This window comes from Elgaria multicarinata, chromosome 20 (genome assembly GCF_023053635.1).
Source record: "Elgaria multicarinata webbii isolate HBS135686 ecotype San Diego chromosome 20, rElgMul1.1.pri, whole genome shotgun sequence".
Classification (NCBI taxonomy): Eukaryota; Metazoa; Chordata; class Lepidosauria; order Squamata; family Anguidae; genus Elgaria; species Elgaria multicarinata.
This window is the reverse complement of record NC_086190.1, coordinates 366,174-386,812: the sequence shown is the minus strand read 5'-3', so window position 1 is coordinate 386,812 and position 20,639 is coordinate 366,174. Positions and strand designations below refer to the sequence as shown.

At 46.5% G+C, this 20,639-nt stretch overlaps 4 pseudogenes; all 4 read right to left on the bottom strand.

The window, feature by feature from the left end:
* Window positions 1–2,777: 2,777 nt before the first annotated feature.
* LOC134411842 (U6 spliceosomal RNA) lies at window positions 2,778–2,846 on the bottom strand (annotated as a pseudogene).
* A 6,127-nt stretch (window positions 2,847–8,973) lies between these two features.
* Window positions 8,974–9,042, bottom strand: LOC134411856 (U6 spliceosomal RNA; annotated as a pseudogene).
* A 3,036-nt stretch (window positions 9,043–12,078) lies between these two features.
* Window positions 12,079–12,147, bottom strand: LOC134411841 (U6 spliceosomal RNA; annotated as a pseudogene).
* Window positions 12,148–20,341: 8,194 nt separating this feature from the next.
* Window positions 20,342–20,410, bottom strand: LOC134411857 (U6 spliceosomal RNA; annotated as a pseudogene).
* Window positions 20,411–20,639: the final 229 nt, after the last annotated feature.

Here is a 20,639-nt window from a genome sequence, read left to right as displayed (position 1 = left end):
CCCCAAACCACGTTCAGATACCCGTTCTTGCAGAAAATGCGAATTGCGAAAATGGGCCGTAACGGCACCTTCCCAATGAGGTAAGTGAACCAAACTCAACAGATGCACATGACAAGTGTGGACAAGTATAGAAAGCTCCAAAAGTTCCCCCCAAACCACGTTCTAATACCCGTTCTTGCAGAAAACGCGTATTGCGAAAGTGGGCCGTGACGGCACCTACCCAATGAGGTACGTGAACCAAACTCACCAGATGCACATGACAAGGTGGGGCAAATATAGAAAGCTCCAAAAGTTTCCCCAAAACCACGTTCAGATACCCGTTCTGGGCAAAAACGCGTATTGCGCAAATTGGGCCGTAACAGCAACTTCCCAATGAGGTAAGTTAACCAAACTCACCAGATGCACATGACAAGGTGGGGCAAATATAGAAAGCTCCAAAAGTTGCCCCGAAACGACGTTCAGATACCCATTCCGGGAAAAACTCGTATTGCGCAAAACGGGCCGTAATGGCAGCTTCCCAATGAGGTAAGTGAACCAAACTATACAGATGCACATGACAAGTTGGGACAAATATAGAAAGCTACAAAAGTTCCCCCAAAACCACGTTCAGATACCCGTTCTTGCGGAATACACGTATTGCGCAAAAATGGGCCGTAACGGCACCTTCCCAATGAGGTAAGTGAACCAAACTCACTAGACGCACAAGACAAGGTGGGACATATATAGAAATCTCCAAAAGTTACCCCAAAACCACGTTCTAATAACCGTTCTTGCGGAATACGCGTATTGCGCAAAAGGGGCCGTAATGGCACCTTCCCAATGAGGTAAGTGAACCAAACTCACTAGATGCACAAGACAAGGTGGGACATATATAGAAATCTCCAAAAGTTACCACAAAACCACGTTCAGGTACCCGTTCCTGTCAAAAACGTGTATTGCGCAAAATGGGCCGTAATGGCACCTTCCCAATGAGGTAAGTGAACCAAACTCACTAGACGCACAAGACAAGGTGGGACATATATAGAAATCTCCAAAAGTTACCCCAAAACCACGTTCTAATAACCGTTCTTGCGGAATACGCGTATTGCGCAAAACGGGCCGTAATGGCACCTTCCCAATGAGGTAAGTGAACCAAACTCACCAGATGCACATGACAAAGTAGGACAAATATAGAAAGCACCAAAAGTTGCCTGAAAACTACGTTCAATTACCCGTTCCTGGCAAAAACGCGTATTGCGCCAAACGGGCCTTAACGGCACCTTCCGAATAAGGGAGGTGAACCAAGCTCACCATATGCACATGACAAGGTAGAGCAAATATAGAAAGCTCCAAAAGTTGCCCCAAAACCACGTTCAGATACCCGTTCTGGGCTAAAATGCGTATTGCGCAATTGGGCCGTAACGGCAGCTTCCCAATGAGGTAAGTGAACAAAACTAACCAGATGCACATGACAAGTTGGGACAAATATAGAAAGCTCCAAAAGTCACCCCAAAACCACGTTCTAATATCCGTTCTTGCGGAAAACGCGTATTGCGAAAATAGGCCGTAACAGCAACTTTCCAATGAGGTAAGTGAACCAAACTCACTAGACGCATATGACAAGTTGGGACATATATAGAAAATTCCAAAAGTTGCCCCAAAACCACGTTCAGATACCCGTTCTGGGCAAAAATGCGTATTGCGCAATTGGGCCGTAACGGCACCTTTCCAATGAGGTAAGTGAACAAAACTAACCAGATGCACATGACAAGTTGGGGAAAATATAGAAAGCTCCATAAGTTGCCCAGAAACCACGTTCAGACACCCAATCCTGCAAAAACTCGTATTGCGCAAAATGGGCCGTAACGGCCCCTTCCCAATGAGGTAAGTGAACCAAACTCACCAGATGCACATGACAAGGTGGGACAAATATAGAAAGCTCCAAAAGTTGCCCCAAAACCACGTTCAGATACCCGTTCCGGGCAAAAACGCGTATTGCGCAAATTGGGCCGTAACGGCACCTTCCCAATGAGGAAAGTTAACCAAACTCACCAAATACACATGACAAGGTAGAACAAATATAGAAAGCTCCAAAAGTTGCCCCAAAAACACGTTCAGACACCCATTCTGGGCACAAATGCGTATTGCGCAAATTTGGCCGTAACGGCAACTTCCCAATGAGGTAAGTGAACCAAACTCACCAGATGCACATGACAAGGTGGGGCAAATATAGAAAGCTCCATAAGTTGCCCAGAAACGACGTTCAGACACCATTCCGGCTAAAACTCGTATTGCGCAAAATGGGCCGTAACGGCAGCTTCCCAATGAGGTAAGTGAACCAAAATCACCAGATGCACATGACAAGTTGGGACAAATATAGACAGCTCCAAAAGTTGCCCGAAAACTACGTTCAGTAACCTGTCACTGGCAAAAATGCGTATTGCGCAAATGGGCCATAACGGCACCTTCCCAATAAGGGAAGTGAACCAAACTCACCATATGCACATAACTAGGTGGGGCAAATATAGAAAGCTCCAAAAGTTACCACGAAACCACGTTCAGATACCCGTTCTGGGGAAAAACGCGTATTGCGCAAAATGGGCCGTAACGGCAACTTCCCAATGAGGTAAGTGAACCGAACTAACCAGATGCACATGACAAGGTAGGACAAATATAGAAAGCTCCAAAAGTTGCCCCCAAATCATGTTCAGATACCCGTTCTTGGCAAAAACTCGTATTGCGCAAAATGGGACGTAAAGTCAGCTTCCCAATGAGGTAAGTGAACCAAACTCACCAGATGCGCAGGGGCCATGCTAATCTTCTCTGTATCGTTCCAATTTTAGTATATGTGCTGCCGAAGCGAGCACAACCCTAACCCTAACCCTAACCCTAACCCTAACCCTAACCCTAACCCTAACCCTAACCCTAACCCTAACCCTAATCCTAACCCGGAACCTAACCCTAACCCTAACCCTAACCCTAACCCTGACCCTAACCCTAACCCTAACCCTGACCCTAACCCTAACCCTAACCCTAACCGTAACCCTGACCCTAACCCTAACCCTAACCCTAACCCTAACCCTAACCCGGAACATAACCCGGAACCTAACCCGGAACTTAATCCGAAACCTAACCCTAACCCTAACCCTAACCCGGAACCTAACCCTAACCCGGAACCTAACCCGGAACCTAACCTGGAACAAAACCCCGAACCTAACCTCGAACCTAACCCCGAACCTAACCCCGAACCTAACCCGGAACTTAACCCTAACCCGTAACCTAACCCAGAACCTAACCCGGAACCTAACCCCGAACCTAACCCGGAACCTAACCCAGAACCTAACCCGGAACCTAACCCGGAACCTAACCCTAACCCGGAACCTAACCCTAACCCTAACCCTGAACCTAACCCTAACCCGGAACCTAACCCTAACCCGGAACATAACTCTAACCCTAACCCGGAACCTAACCCTAACCCTAACCCGGAACCTAACCCTAACTCGGAACCTCACCCTAACCCTAACCCGGAACCTAACCCTAACCCGGAACCTAACCCTAAACCGGAACCTAACCCTAACCTGGAACCTAACCCTAACCCTAACCCGGAACCTAACCCTAACCCGGAACCTCACCCTAACCCTAACCCGGAACCTAACCCTAACCCGGAACCTAACCCTAAACCGGAACCTAACCCTAACCTGGAACCTAACCCTAACCCTAACCCGGAACCTAACCCTAACCCGGAACATAACCGCGTTAGGGTTAGGCAAGTATAGAGAGCTCCATAAGTTGCCCCGAAAAGACGTTCAGATACCCATTCCGGCAAAAACTCATATTGCACAAAACGGGCCGTAACGGCAGCTTCCCAATGAGGTAAGTGAACCAAACTCACCAGATGCACATGACAAGTTGGGACAAATATAGACAGCTCCATAAGTTACCCAAAACCACGTTCAGATACCCGTTCTGGGCAAAAACACATATTGCGCAAATTGGGCCGTAAAAGCAGCTTCCCAATGAGGAAAGTGAACCAAACTCACCAGACGCACATGACTAGGTGGGACAAATATAGAAAGCTCCAAAAGTTGCCTCCAAACCAAATTCTGAAACCCGTTCTGGGCAAAAATGCGTATTGCGCAAAACGTACCGTAAAAGCAGCTTCCCATTGAGGAAAGTCCACCAAACTCACCAGATGCACATAATTAGGTGGGACAAATTTAGAAAACTCCATAAGTTGCCCGAAACCACGTTCAGATACCCGTTCTGCGGAAAACGCTTATTGCGAAAATGGGCCGTAACGGCACCTTCCCAATGGGGTAAGTGAACCAAACCCACTAGATGCACAAGACAAGTTGGGACAACTATAGACAGCTCCTAAAGTTACACCAAAACCACGTTCAGATACCCGTTCTGCGCAAAAACGCGTATTGCGCAAAACGGACCGTAAAAGCAGCTTCCCAATGAGGAAAGTCCACCGAATTCACCAGATACACATGACAAGTTGGGACAAATACAGAAAGCTCCAAAAGTTGCCCCCAAACCACGTTCAGATACCCTTTCCGGCAGAAAACTTGTATTGCGCAAAATGGGCCATAACGGCACCTTCCCAATAAGGGAAGTGAACCAAACTCACCAGATGCACATAACTAGGTGGGGCAAACATAGAAAGCTCCAAAAGTTACCCCGAAACCACGTTCAGATACCCGTATTGGGCAAAAACGCGTATTGCGCAAATTGGGCCGTAACGGCAACTTCCCAATGAGGTAAGTGAACCAAACTCACCAAATGCACATGACAAGTTGGGACAAATACAGAAAGCTCCAAAAGTTGCCCCCAAATCACGTTCAGATACCCTTTCCGGCAGAAAACGTGTATTGCGAAAATGGGCCGTAACGGCACCTTCCCAATGAGGTAAGTGAACCAAACTCTCCAGATGCACATGACAAGGTACGACAAATATAGAAAGCTCCAAAAGTTGCCCCAAAACCACGTTCAGTTACCCATTCCGGTAAAAACTTGTATTGTGCAAAACGGGCCGTAACGGCAGCTAATCAATGAGGTAAGTGAACCAAACTCACTAGATGCACAAGACAAGGTGGGACATATATAGAAAGCTTCAAAAGTTACCCCAAAACCACGTTCAGATACCCGTTCTGTGCAAAAACGCATATTGCGCAAAACGGGCCGTAAAAGCAGCTTCCCAATGAGGAAAGTGAACTAAACTCACCAGATGCACATGACAAGGTGGGACAAACATAGAAAGCTCCAAAAGTTGCACCAAAACAACGTTCTAACAACCGATCTTGCGGAAGGAACAAATATAGAAAGCTCCAAAAGTTGCCCCCAAACCACGTTCAGAAACCCATTATGGGCAAAAATGTGTATTGCGCAAAACGTACCGTAAAAGCACCTTCCCAATGAGGAAAGACCACCAAACTCACCAGATGCATATAACTAGGTGGAAATAATATAGAAAGCTCCATAAGTTGCTCCGAAACCACGTTCAGATACCCGTTCTTGCGGAAAACGCGTATTGCGAAAATGGGACGTAATGGCACCTTCCCAGTGAGGTAAGTAAACCAAACTCACTAGATGAACAAAACAAGGTGGGACAAATATAGACAGCTCCAAAAATTACCCCAAAACCACGTTCAGATACCCGTTCCGGTCAAAAACAAGTATTGCGAAAAATGGGCCGTAACGGCAGCTTCCCAATGAGGTAAGTGAACCAAACTCACCAGATGCACATAACAAGTTGGGACAAATACAGAAAGCTCCAAAAGTTGCCCCACAAACCACGTTCAGATACCCTTTCCGGCAGAAAACTTGTATTGCGCAAAATGGGCCATAACGGCACCTTCCCAATAAGGGAAGTGAACCAAACTCACCAGATGCACATAACTAGGTGGGGCAAACATAGAAAGCTCCAAAAGTTACCCCGAAACCACGTTCAGATACCCGTGTTGGGCAAAAACGCGTATTGCGCAAATTGGGCCGTAACGGCAACTTCCCAATGAGGTAAGTGAACCAAACTCACCAAATGCACATGACAAGTTGGGACAAATACAGAAAGCTCCAAAAGTTGCCCCCAAACCACGTTCAGATACCCTTTCCGGCAGAAAACGTGTATTGCGAAAATGGGCCGTAACGGCACCTTCCCAATGAGGTAAGTGAACCAAACTCTCCAGATGCACATGACAAGGTACGACAAATATAGAAAGCTCCAAAAGTTGCCCCAAAACCACGTTCAGTTTCCCATTCCGGCAAAAACTTGTATTGTGCAAAACGGGCCGTTACGGCAGCTAATCAATGAGGTAAGTGAACCAAACTCACTAGATGCACAAGACAAGGTGGGACATATATAGAAAGCTTCAAAAGTTACCCCAAAACCACGTTCAGATACCCGTTCTGTGCAAAAACGCATATTGCGCAAAACGGGCCGTAAAAGCAGCTTCCCAATGAGGAAAGTGAACTAAACTCACCAGATGCACATGACAAGGTGGGACAAACATAGAAAGCTCCAAAAGTTGCACCAAAACAACGTTCTAACAACCGATCTTGCGGAAGGAACAAATATAGAAAGCTCCAAAAGTTGCCCCCAAACCACGTTCAGAAACCCATTATGGGCAAAAATGTGTATTGCGCAAAACGTACCGTAAAAGCACCTTCCCAATGAGGAAAGACCACCAAACTCACCAGATGCATATAACTAGGTGGAAATAATATAGAAAGCTCCATAAGTTGCTCCGAAACCACGTTCAGATACCCGTTCTTGCGGAAAACGCGTATTGCGAAAATGGGACGTAATGGCACCTTCCCAGTGAGGTAAGTAAACCAAACTCACTAGATGAACAAAACAAGGTGGGACAAATATAGACAGCTCCAAAAATTACCCCAAAACCACGTTCAGATACCCGTTCCGGTCAAAAACAAGTATTGCGAAAAATGGGCCGTAACGGCAGCTTCCCAATGAGGTAAGTGAACCAAACTCACCAGATGCACATAACAAGTTGGGACAAATACAGAAAGCTCCAAAAGTTGCCCCACAAACCACGTTCAGATACCCTTTCCGGCAGAAAACGTGTATTGAGAAAATGGGCCGTAACGGCACCTTCCCAATAACGGAAGTGAACCAAACTCACCAGATGCACATAACTAGGTGGGGCAAATATAGAAAGCTCCAAAAGTTACCCCGAAACCACGTTCAGATACCCGTGCTGGGCAAAAACGAGTATTGCGCAAATTGGGCCGTAACGGCAACATCCCAATGAGGTAAGTGAACCAAACTCACCAGATGCACATGACAAGGTGGGACAAATATAGAAAGCTCCAAAAGTTGCCCCCAAACCACGTTCAGATACCCGTTCCGGGCCAAAACGCGTATTGCGCAAATCGGGCCGAAGCGGCAACTTTCCAATTAGGTAAGTGAACCAAACTCACCAGATACACATGACAAGGTAGGACAAATATAGAAAGCTCCAAAAGTTGCCCCAAAACCACGTTCAATTACCCATTCCGGCAAAAACTCGTATTGCGCAAAACGGGCCGTAACGGCAACTTCCCAATGAGGTAAGTGAACCAAGCTCACCAGATGCACATGACAAGTTTGGACAAATACAGACAGCTCCAAAACTTACCCCAAAACCACGTTCAGATACCCGTTCTGGGCAAAAACGCATATTGCGCAAAACGGGCCGTAAAAGCTGCTTCCCAATGAGGAAAGTGAACCAAACTCATCAGATGCACATGACAAAGTGGGACAAATATAGAAAGCTCCAAAAGTTGCACCAAAACAACGTTCTTACACACGTTCTTACGGAAGGGACAAATATAGAAAGCTCCAAAAGTTGCCCCCAAACCACGTTCAGAAAACCGTTCTGGGCAAAAATGCGTATTGACCAAAATGTACCGTAAAAGCAGCTTCCCATTTAGGTAAGTGAACCAAACTCACCAGATGCACATAACTAGGTGGGACAAATATAGAAAGCTCCATAAGTTGCCCCGAAACAACGTTCAGATACCCGTTCTTGCGGAAAACGCGTATCGCGAAAATGGGCCGTAATGGCAGCTTCCCAATGAGGTAAGTGAACCAAACTCACCAGATGCACATGACAAGTTGGGACAAATACAGAAAGCTCCAAAAGTTGCCCCCAAACCACGTTCAGATACCCTTTCCGGCAGAAAATGTGTATTGCAAAAATGGGACGTAACGGCACCTTCCCAATGAGTTAAGTGATCCAAACTCACCATATGCACATAACTAGGTGGGGCAAATATAGAAAACTCCAAAAGATACCCCGAAACCAGGTTCAGATACCGTGCTGGGCAAAAACGCGTATAGAGCAAATTGGGCCGTAACGGCAACTTCCCAATGAGGTAAGTGAACCAAACTCACCAAATGCACATGACAAGGTAGGACAAATATAGAAAGCTCCAAAAGTTTCCCCAAAACCACGTTCAGATACCCGTTCTGGGCAAAAACGCGTATTGCGCAAATTGGGCCGTAACAGCAACTTCCCAATGAGGTAAGTGAACCAAAATCACCAGATGCACATGACAAGTTGGGACAAATATAGACAGCTCCAAAAGTTGCCCGAAAACTACGTTCAGTTACCTGTCACTGGCAAAAATGCGTATTGCGCAAATGGGCCATAACGGCACCTTCCCAATAAGGGAAGTGAACCAAACTCACCATATGCACATAACTAGGTGGGGCAAATATAGAAAGCTCCAAAAGTTACCACGAAACCACGTTCAGATACCCGTTCTGGGGAAAAACGCGTATTGCGCAAAATGGGCCGTAACGGCAACTTCCCAATGAGGTAAGTGAACCGAACTAACCAGATGCACATGACAAGGTAGGACAAATATAGAAAGCTCCAAAAGTTGCCCCCAAATCATGTTCAGATACCCGTTCTTGGCAAAAACTCGTATTGCGCAAAATGGGACGTAAAGTCAGCTTCCCAATGAGGTAAGTGAACCAAACTCACCAGATGCGCAGGGGCCATGCTAATCTTCTCTGTATCGTTCCAATTTTAGTATATGTGCTGCTGAAGCGAGCACAACGCTAACCCTAACCCTAACCCTAACCCTAACCCTAACCCTAACCCTAACCCTAACCCTAACCCTAACCCTAACCCGGAACCTAACCCTAACCCGAACCCGGAACCGAACCCTAACCCGGAACCTAACCCTAACCCGGAACCTAACCCTAACCCTAACCCTAACCCTAACCCTAACCCTAACCCTAACCCTAACCCTAACCCTAACCCTAACCCTAACCCTAACCCTAACCCGGAACATAACCCGGAACCTAACCCGGAACTTAATCCGAAACCTAACCCTAACCCTAACCCTAACCCGGAACCTAACCCTAACCCGGAACCTAACCCGGAACCTAACCTGGAACAAAACCCCGAACCTAACCCCGAACCTAACACCGAACCTAACCCGGAACCTAACCCGGAACCTAACCCTAACCCGTAACCTAACCCAGAACCTAACCCGGAACCTAACCCCGAACCTAACCCGGAACCTAACCCAGAACCTAACCCGGAACCTAACCCGGAACCTAACCCTAACCCGGAACCTAACCCTAACCCTAACCCGGAACCTAACCCTAACCCGGAACCTAACCCTAACCTGGAACCTAACCCTAACCCTAACCCGGAACCTAACCCTAACCCGGAACCTCACTCTAACCCTAACCCGGAACCTAACCCTAACCCTAACCCGGAACCTAACCCTAACCCCGAACCTCACCCTAACCCTAACCCGGAACCTAACCCTAACCCGGAACCTAACCCTAAACCGGAAACTAACCCTAACCTGGAACCTAACCCTAACCCTAACCCGGAACCTAACCCTAACCCGGAACATAACCGCGTTAGGGTTAGGCAAGTATAGAGAGCTCCATAAGTTGCCCCGAAAAGACGTTCAGATACCCATTCGGGCAAAAACTCATATTGCGCAAAACGGGCCGTAACGGCAGCTTCCCAATGAGGTAAGTGAACCAAACTCACCAGATGCACATGACAAGTTGGGACAAATATAGACAGCTCCATAAGTTACCCAAAACCACGTTCAGATACCCGTTCTGGGCAAAAACACATATTGCGCAAATTGGGCCATAAAAGCAGCTTCCCAATGAGGAAAGTGAACCATACTCACCAGACGCACATGACTAGGTGGGACAAATATAGAAAGCTCCATAAGTTGCCCGAAACCACGTTCAGATACCCGTTCTGCGGAAAACGCTTATTGCGAAAATGGGCTGTAACGGCACCTTCCCAATGAGGTAAGTGAACCAAACCCACTAGATGCACAAGACAAGTTGGGACAAATATAGACAGCTCCTAAAGTTACACCAAAACCACGTTCAGATACCCGTTCTGCGGAAAAACGCGTATTGCGCAAAACGGACCGTAAAAGCAGCTTCCCAATGAGGAAAGTCCACCGAATTCACCAGATACACATGACAAGTTGGGACAAATACAGAAAGCTCCAAAAGTTGCCCCCAAACCACATTCAGATATCCTTTCCGGCAGAAAACGCATATTGCGAAAATAGGCCGTAACGGCACCTTCCCAATGAGGTAAGTGAACCAAACTCACCAGATGCACATGACAAGGTAGGACAAATATAGAAAGCTCCAAAAGTTGCCCCAAAACCACGTTCAATTACCCATTCCGGCAAAAACTCGTATTGCCCAAAACGCCCCGTAACGGCAACTTCCCAATGAGGTAAGTGAACGAAGCTCACCAGATGCAAATGACAAGTTGGGACAAATATAGACAGCTCCAAAATTTACCCCAAAACCACGTTCAGAAACCCGTTCTGGGCAAAAATGCGTACTGCGCAAAATGAACCGTAAAAGCAGCTTCCCATTTAGGAAAGTCCACCAAACTCACCAGATGCACATAACTAGGTGGGACAAATATAGAAAGCTCCATAAGTTGCCCCGAAACCACGTTCAGATACCCGTTCTGGCGGAAAACGCGTATCGCGAAAATGGGCCGTAATGGCAGGTTCCCAATGAGGTAAGTGAACCAAACTCACCAGATGCACATGACAAGTTGGGACAAATACAGAAAACTCCAAAAGTTGCCCCCAAACCACGTTCAGATACCCTTTCCGGCAGAAAATGTGTATTGCAAAAATGGGCCGTAACGGCACCTTCCCAATGATGTAAGTGATCCAAACTCACCATATGCACATAACTAGGTGGGGCAAATATAGAAAGCTCCAAAAGTTACCCCAAAACCACGTTCAGATACCGTGCTGGGCAAAAACGCGTATTAAGCAAATTGGGCCGTAACGGCAACTTCCCAATGAGGTAAGTGAACCAAACTCACCAAATGCACATGACAAGGTAGGACAAATATAGAAAGCTCCAAAAGTTGCCCCAAAACCACGTTCAGATACCCGTTCTGGGCAAAAACGCGTATTGCGCAAATTGGGCCGTAACAGCAACTTCCCAATGAGGAAAGTGAACCAAACTCACCAGATGAACATGACAAGGTGGGGCAAATATAGAAAGCTCTAAAAGTTACCCCGAAACGACGTTCAGATACCCATTCCGGGAAAAACTCGAATTGCGCAAAACGGGCCGTAACGGCAGCTTCCCAATGAGGTAAGTGAACCAAACTATCCAGATGCACATGACAAGTTGGGACAAATATAGAAAGCTCCAAAAGTTACCACGAAACCACGTTCAGATACCCATTCTGGGGAAAAACGCGTATTGTGCAATTGGGCCGTAATGGCAACTTCCCAATGAGGTAAGTGAACCGAACTAACCAGATGCACATGACAAGGTAGGACAAATATAGAAAGCTCCAAAATTTGCCCCCAAACCACGTTCAGATACCCTTTCCGGCAGAAAACGTGTATTGCGAAAATGGGCCGTAACGGCACCTTCCCAATGAGGTAAGTGAACAAAACTATCCAGATGCACATAAAAAGGTGGGGCAAATATATAAAGCTCCATTAGTTGCCCCGAAACGACGTTCAGAGACCCATTCCGGTAAAACCTCGTATTGCGCAAAACGGGCCGTAAAGTCAGCTTCCCAATGAGATAAGTGAACCAAACTCACCAGATGCGCAGGGGCCATGCTAATCTTCTCTGTATCGTTCCAATTTTAGTATATGTGCTGCCGAAGCGAGCACAACCCTAACCCTAACCCTAACCCTAACCCTAACCCTAACCCTAACCCTAACCCGGAACTTAACCCTAACCCGTAACCTAACCCAGAACCTAACCCGGAACCTAACCCCGAACCTAACCCGGAACCTAACCCAGAACCTAACCCGGAACCTAACCCGGAACCTAACCCTAACCCGGAACCTAACCCTAACCCTAACCCTGAACCTAACCCTAACCCGGAACCTAACCCTAACCCGGAACATAACTCTAACCCTAACCCGGAACCTAACCCTAACCCTAACCCGGAACCTAACCCTAACCCGGAACCTCACCCTAACCCTAACCCGGAACCTAACCCTAACCCGGAACCTAACCCTAAACCGGAACCTAACCCTAACCTGGAACCTAACCCTAACCCTAACCCGGAACCTAACCCTAACCCGGAACATAACCGCGTTAGGGTTAGGCAAGTATAGAGAGCTCCATAAGTTGCCCCGAAAAGACGTTCAGATACCCATTCCGGCAAAAACTCATATTGCACAAAACGGGCCGTAACGGCAGCTTCCCAATGAGGTAAGTGAACCAAACTCACCAGATGCACATGACAAGTTGGGACAAATATAGACAGCTCCATAAGTTACCCAAAACCACGTTCAGATACCCGTTCTGGGCAAAAACACATATTGCGCAAATTGGGCCGTAAAAGCAGCTTCCCAATGAGGAAAGTGAACCAAACTCACCAGACGCACATGACTAGGTGGGACAAATATAGAAAGCTCCAAAAGTTGCCTCCAAACCAAATTCTGAAACCCGTTCTGGGCAAAAATGCGTATTGCGCAAAACGTACCGTAAAAGCAGCTTCCCATTGAGGAAAGTCCACCAAACTCACCAGATGCACATAATTAGGTGGGACAAATTTAGAAAACTCCATAAGTTGCCCGAAACCACGTTCAGATACCCGTTCTGCGGAAAACGCTTATTGCGAAAATGGGCCGTAACGGCACCTTCCCAATGGGGTAAGTGAACCAAACCCACTAGATGCACAAGACAAGTTGGGACAACTATAGACAGCTCCTAAAGTTACACCAAAACCACGTTCAGATACCCGTTCTGCGCAAAAACGCGTATTGCGCAAAACGGACCGTAAAAGCAGCTTCCCAATGAGGAAAGTCCACCGAATTCACCAGATACACATGACAAGTTGGGACAAATACAGAAAGCTCCAAAAGTTGCCCCCAAACCACGTTCAGATACCCTTTCCGGCAGAAAACTTGTATTGCGCAAAATGGGCCATAACGGCACCTTCCCAATAAGGGAAGTGAACCAAACTCACCAGATGCACATAACTAGGTGGGGCAAACATAGAAAGCTCCAAAAGTTACCCCGAAACCACGTTCAGATACCCGTGTTGGGCAAAAACGCGTATTGCGCAAATTGGGCCGTAACGGCAACTTCCCAATGAGGTAAGTGAACCAAACTCACCAAATGCACATGACAAGTTGGGACAAATACAGAAAGCTCCAAAAGTTGCCCCCAAACCACGTTCAGATACCCTTTCCGGCAGAAAACGTGTATTGCGAAAATGGGCCGTAACGGCACCTTCCCAATGAGGTAAGTGAACCAAACTCTCCAGATGCACATGACAAGGTAGGACAAATATAGAAAGCTCCAAAAGTTGCCCCAAAACCACGTTCAGTTACCCATTCCGGCAAAAACTTGTATTGTGCAAAACGGGCCGTAACGGCAGCTAATCAATGAGGTAAGTGAACCAAACTCACTAGATGCACAAGACAAGGTGGGACATATATAGAAAGCTTCAAAAGTTACCCCAAAACCACGTTCAGATACCCGTTCTGTGCAAAAACGCATATTGCGCAAAACGGGCCGTAAAAGCAGCTTCCCAATGAGGAAAGTGAACTAAACTCACCAGATGCACATGACAAGGTGGGACAAACATAGAAAGCTCCAAAAGTTGCACCAAAACAACGTTCTTACAACCGATCTTGCGGAAGGAACAAATATAGAAAGCTCCAAAAGTTGCCCCCAAACCACGTTCAGAAACCCATTATGGGCAAAAATGTGTATTGCGCAAAACGTACCGTAAAAGCACCTTCCCAATGAGGAAAGACCACCAAACTCACCAGATGCATATAACTAGGTGGAAATAATATAGAAAGCTCCATAAGTTGCTCCGAAACCACGTTCAGATACCCGTTCTTGCGGAAAACGCGTATTGCGAAAATGGGACGTAATGGCACCTTCCCAGTGAGGTAAGTAAACCAAACTCACTAGATGAACAAAACAAGGTGGGACAAATATAGACAGCTCCAAAAATTACCCCAAAACCACGTTCAGATACCCGTTCCGGTCAAAAACAAGTATTGCGAAAAATGGGCCGTAACGGCAGCTTCCCAATGAGGTAAGTGAACCAAACTCACCAGATGCACATAACAAGTTGGGACAAATACAGAAAGCTCCAAAAGTTGCCCCACAAACCACGTTCAGATACCCTTTCCGGCAGAAAACGTGTATTGAGAAAATGGGCCGTAACGGCACCTTCCCAATAACGGAAGTGAACCAAACTCACCAGATGCACATGACAAGTTGGGCAAATATAGAAAGCTCCAAAAGTTGCCCCAAAACCACGTTCTAATACCCGTGTTGGGCAAAAACGCGTATTGCGCAAATTGGGCCGTAACGGCACCTTCCCAATGAGGTAAGTGAACCAAACTCTCCAGATGCACATGACAAGGTGGGACAAATACAGAAAGCTCCAAAAGTTGCCCCCAAACCACGTTCAGATACCCTTTCCGGCAGAAAACTTGTATTGCGCAAAATGGGCCATAACGGCACCTTCCCAATAAGGGAAGTGAACCAAACTCACCAGATGCACATAACTAGGTGGGGCAAACATAGAAAGCTCCAAAAGTTACCCCGAAACCACGTTCAGATACCCGTGTTGGGCAAAAACGCGTATTGCGCAAATTGGGCCGTAACGGCACCTTCCCAATGAGGTAAGTGAACCAAACTCTCCAGATGCACATGACAAGGTAGGACAAATATAGAAAGCTCCAAAAGTTGCCCCAAAACCACGTTCAGTTACCCATTCCAGCAAAAACTTGTATTGTGCAAAACGGGCCGTAACGGCAGCTAATCAATGAGGTAAGTGAACCAAACTCACTAGATGCACAAGACAAGGTGGGACATATATAGAAAGCTTCAAAAGTTACCCCAAAACCACGTTCAGATACCCGTTCTGTGCAAAAACGCATATTGCGCAAAACGGGCCGTAAAAGCAGCTTCCCAATGAGGAAAGTGAACTAAACTCACCAGATGCACATGACAAGGTGGGACAAACATAGAAAGCTCCAAAAGTTGCACCAAAACAACGTTCTTACAACCGATCTTGCGGAAGGAACAAATATAGAAAGCTCCAAAAGTTGCCCCCAAACCACGTTCAGAAACCCATTATGGGCAAAAATGTGTATTGCGCAAAACGTACCGTAAAAGCACCTTCCCAATGAGGAAAGACCACCAAACTCACCAGATGCATATAACTAGGTGGAAATAATATAGAAAGCTCCATAAGTTGCTCCGAAACCACGTTCAGATACCCGTTCTTGCGGAAAACGCGTATTGCGAAAATGGGACGTAATGGCACCTTCCCAGTGAGGTAAGTAAACCAAACTCACTAGATGAACAAAACAAGGTGGGACAAATATAGACAGCTCCAAAAATTACCCCAAAACCACGTTCAGATACCCGTTCCGGTCAAAAACAAGTATTGCGAAAAATGGGCCGTAACGGCAGCTTCCCAATGAGGTAAGTGAACCAAACTCACCAGATGCACATAACAAGTTGGGACAAATACAGAAAGCTCCAAAAGTTGCCCCACAAACCACGTTCAGATACCCTTTCCGGCAGAAAACGTGTATTGAGAAAATGGGCCGTAACGGCACCTTCCCAATAACGGAAGTGAACCAAACTCACCAGATGCACATAACTAGGTGGGGCAAATATAGAAAGCTCCAAAAGTTACCCCGAAACCACGTTCAGATACCCGTGCTGGGCAAAAACGAGTATTGCGCAAATTGGGCCGTAACGGCAACATCCCAATGAGGTAAGTGAACCAAACTCACCAGATGCACATGACAAGGTGGGACAAATATAGAAAGCTCCAAAAGTTGCCCCCAAACCACGTTCAGATACCCGTTCCGGGCCAAAACGCGTATTGCGCAAATCGGGCCGAAGCGGCAACTTTCCAATTAGGTAAGTGAACCAAACTCACCAGATGCACATGACAAGGTAGGACAAATATAGAAAGCTCCAAAAGTTGCCCCAAAACCACGTTCAATTACCCATTCCGGCAAAAACTCGTATTGCGCAAAACGGGCCGTAACGGCAACTTCCCAATGAGGTAAGTGAACCAAGCTCACCAGATGCACATGACAAGTTTGAACAAATACAGACAGCTCCAAAACTTACCCCAAAACCTCGTTCAGATACCCGTTCTGGGCAAAAACGCATATTGCGCAAAACGGGCCGTAAAAGCTGCTTCCCAATGAGGAAAGTGAACCAAACTCATCAGATGCACATGACAAAGTGGGACAAATATAGAAAGCTCCAAAAGTTGCACCAAAACAACGTTCTTACACCCGTTCTTACGGAAGGGACAAATATAGAAAGCTCCAAAAGTTGCCCCCAAACCACGTTCAGAAAACCGTTCTGGGCAAAAACGCGTATTGCCCAAAATGTACCGTAAAAGCAGCTTCCCAATGAGATAAGTGAACCAAACTCACCAGATGCACATAACTAGGTGGGACAAATATAGAAAGCTCCATAAGTTGCCCCGAAACCACGTTCAGATACCCTTTCCGGCAGAAAATGTGTATTGCAAAAATGGGACGTAACGGCACCTTCCCAATGAGTTAAGTGATCCAAACTCACAATATGCACATAACTAGGTGGGGCAAATATAGAAAACTCCAAAAGATACCCCGAAACCACGTTCAGATACCGTGCTGGGCAAAAACGCGTATAGAGCAAATTGGGCCGTAACGGCAACTTCCCAATGAGGTAAGTGAACCAAACTCACCAAATGCACATGACAAGGTAGGACAAATATAGAAAGCTCCAAAAGTTTCCCCAAAATCACGTTCAGATACCCGTTCTGGGCAAAAACGCGTATTGCGCAAATTGGGCCGTAACAGCAACTTCCCAATGAGGTAAGTGAACCAAACTCACCAGATGCACATGACAAGGTGGGGCAAATATAGAAAGCTCCAAAAGTTGCCCCGAAACGACGTTCAGATACCCATTCCGGGAAAAACTCGTATTGCCCAAAACGGGCCGTAATGGCAGCTTCCCAATGAGGTAAGTGAACCAAACTATACAGATGCACATGACAAGTTGGGACAAATATAGAAAGCTACAAAAGTTCCACCAAAACCACGTTCAGATACCCGTTCTTGCGGAATACACGTATTGCGCAAAACGGGCCGTAACGGCACCTTCCCAATGAGGTAAGTGAACCAAACTCACTAGACGCACAAGACAAGGTGGGACATATATAGAAATCTCCAAAAGTTACCCCAAAACCACGTTCTAATAACCGTTCTTGCGGAATACGCGTATTGCGCAAAACAGGCCGTAACGGCACCTTCCCAATGAGGTAAGTGAACCAAACTCACTAGATGCACAAGACAAGGTGGGACATATATAGAAATCTCCAAAAGTTACCACAAAACCACGTTCAAGTACCCGTTCCTGTCAAAAACGTGTATTGCGCAAAATGGGCCGTAACGGCAGCTTCCCAATGAGGTAAGTGAACCAAACTCACCAGATGCACATGACAAAGTAGGACAAATATAGAAAGCACCAAAAGTTGCCTGAAAACTACGTTCGATTACCCGTTCCTGACAAAAACGCGTATTGCGCAAAATGGGCCGTAACGGCACCTTCCGAATAAGGGAAGTGAACCAAACTCACCATATGCACATGACAAGGTAGAGCAAATATAGAAAGCTCCAAAAGTTGCCCCAAAACCACGTTCAGATACCCGTTCTGGGCAAAAATGCGTATTGCGCAATTGGGCCGTAACGGCAGCTTCCCAATGAGGTAAGTGAACAAAACTAACCAGATGCACATGACAAGTTGGGACAAATATAGAAAGCTCCAAAAGTCACCCCAAAACCACGTTCTAATATCCGTTCTTGCTGAAAACGCGTATTGCGAAAATAGGCCGTAACAGCAACTTTCCAATGAGGTAAGTGAACCAAACTCACTAGATGCATATGACAAGTTGGGACATATATAGAAAATTCCAAAAGTTGCCCCAAAACCACGTTCAGATACCAGTTCTGGGCAAAAATGCGTATTGCGCAATTGGGCCGTAACGGCAGCTTCCCAATGAGGTAAGTGAACAAAAATAACCAGATGCACATGACAAGTTGGGGAAAATATAGAAAGCTCCATAAGTTGCCCCGAAACCACGTTCAGACACCCAATCCTGCAAAAACTCGTATTGCGCAAAACGGGCCGTAACGGCCCCTTCCCAATGAGGTAAGTGAACCAAACTCACCAGATGCACATGACAAGGTGGGACAAATATAGAAAGCTCCAAAAGTTGCCCCAAAACCACGTTCAGATACCCGTTCCGGGCAAAAACGCGTATTGCGCAATTTGGGCCGTAACGGCACCTTCCCAATGAGGAAAGTTAACCAAACTCACCAAATACACATGACAAGGTAGAACAAATATAGAAAGCTCCAAAAGTTGCCCCAAAAACACGTTCAGACACCCATTCTGGGCACAAATGCGTATTGCGCAAATTTGGCCGTAACGGCAACTTCCCAATGAGGTAAGTGAACAAAACTAACCAGATGCACATGACAAGTTGGGACAAATATAGAAAGCTCCAAAAGTCACCCCAAAACCACGTTCTAATATCCGTTCTTGCTGAAAACGCGTATTGCGAAAATAGGCCGTAACAGCAACTTTCCAATGAGGTAAGTGAACCAAACTCACTAGATGCATATGACAAGTTGGGACATATATAGAAAATTCCAAAAGTTGCCCCAAAACCACGTTCAGATACCAGTTCTGGGCAAAAATGCGTATTGCGCAATTGGGCCGTAACGGCAGCTTCCCAATGAGGTAAGTGAACAAAAATAACCAGATGCACATGACAAGTTGGGGAAAATATAGAAAGCTCCATAAGTTGCCCCGAAACCACGTTCAGACACCCAATCCTGCAAAAACTCGTATTGCGCAAAACGGGCCGTAACGGCCCCTTCCCAATGAGGTAAGTGAACCAAACTCACCAGATGCACATGACAAGGTGGGACAAATATAGAAAGCTCCAAAAGTTGCCCCAAAACCACGTTCAGATACCCGTTCCGGGCAAAAACGCGTATTGCGCAATTTGGGCCGTAACGGCACCTTCCCAATGAGGAAAGTTAACCAAACTCACCAAATACACATGACAAGGTAGAACAAATATAGAAAGCTCCAAAAGTTGCCCCAAAAACACGTTCAGACACCCATTCTGGGCACAAATGCGTATTGCGCAAATTTGGCCGTAACGGCAACTTCCCAATGAGGTAAGTGAACCAAACTCACCAGATGCACATGACAAGGTGGGGCAAATATAGAAAGCTCCATAAGTTGCCCAGAAACGACGTTCAGACACCATTCCGGCTAAAACTCGTATTGCGCAAAATGGGCCGTAACGGCAGCTTCCCAATGAGGTAAGTGAACCAAAATCACCAGATGCACATGACAAGTTGGGACAAATATAGACAGCTCCAAAAGTTGCCCGAAAACTACGTTCAGTTACCTGTCACTGGCAAAAATGCGTATTGCGCAAATGGGCCATAACGGCACCTTCCCAATAAGGGAAGTGAACCAAACTCACCATATGCACATAACTAGGTGGGGCAAATATAGAAAGCTCCAAAAGTTACCACGAAACCACGTTCAGATACCCGTTTTGGGGAAAAACGCGTATTGCGCAAAATGGGCCGTAACGGCAACTTCCCAATGATATAAGTGAACCGAACTAACCAGATGCACATGACAAGGTAGGACAAATATAGAAAGCTCCAAAAGTTGCCCCCAAATCATGTTCAGATACCCGTTCTTGGCAAAAACTCGTATTGCGCAAAATGTGCCGTAAAGTCAGCTTCCCAATGAGGTAAGTGAACCAAACTCACCAGATGCGCAGGGGCCATGCTAATCTTCTCTGTATTGTTCCAATTTTAGTATATGTGCTGCTGAAGCGAGCACAACCCTAACCCTAACCCTAACCCTAACCCTAACCCTAACCCTAACCCTAACCCTAACCCTAACCCTAACCCGGAACCTAACCCTAACCCTAACCCGGAACCTAACCCTAACCCGGAACCTAACCCTAACCCGGAACCTAACCCTAACCCTAACCCTAACCCTAACCCTAACCCTAACCCTAACCCTAACCCTAACCCTAACCGTAACCCTAACCCGGAACATAACCCGG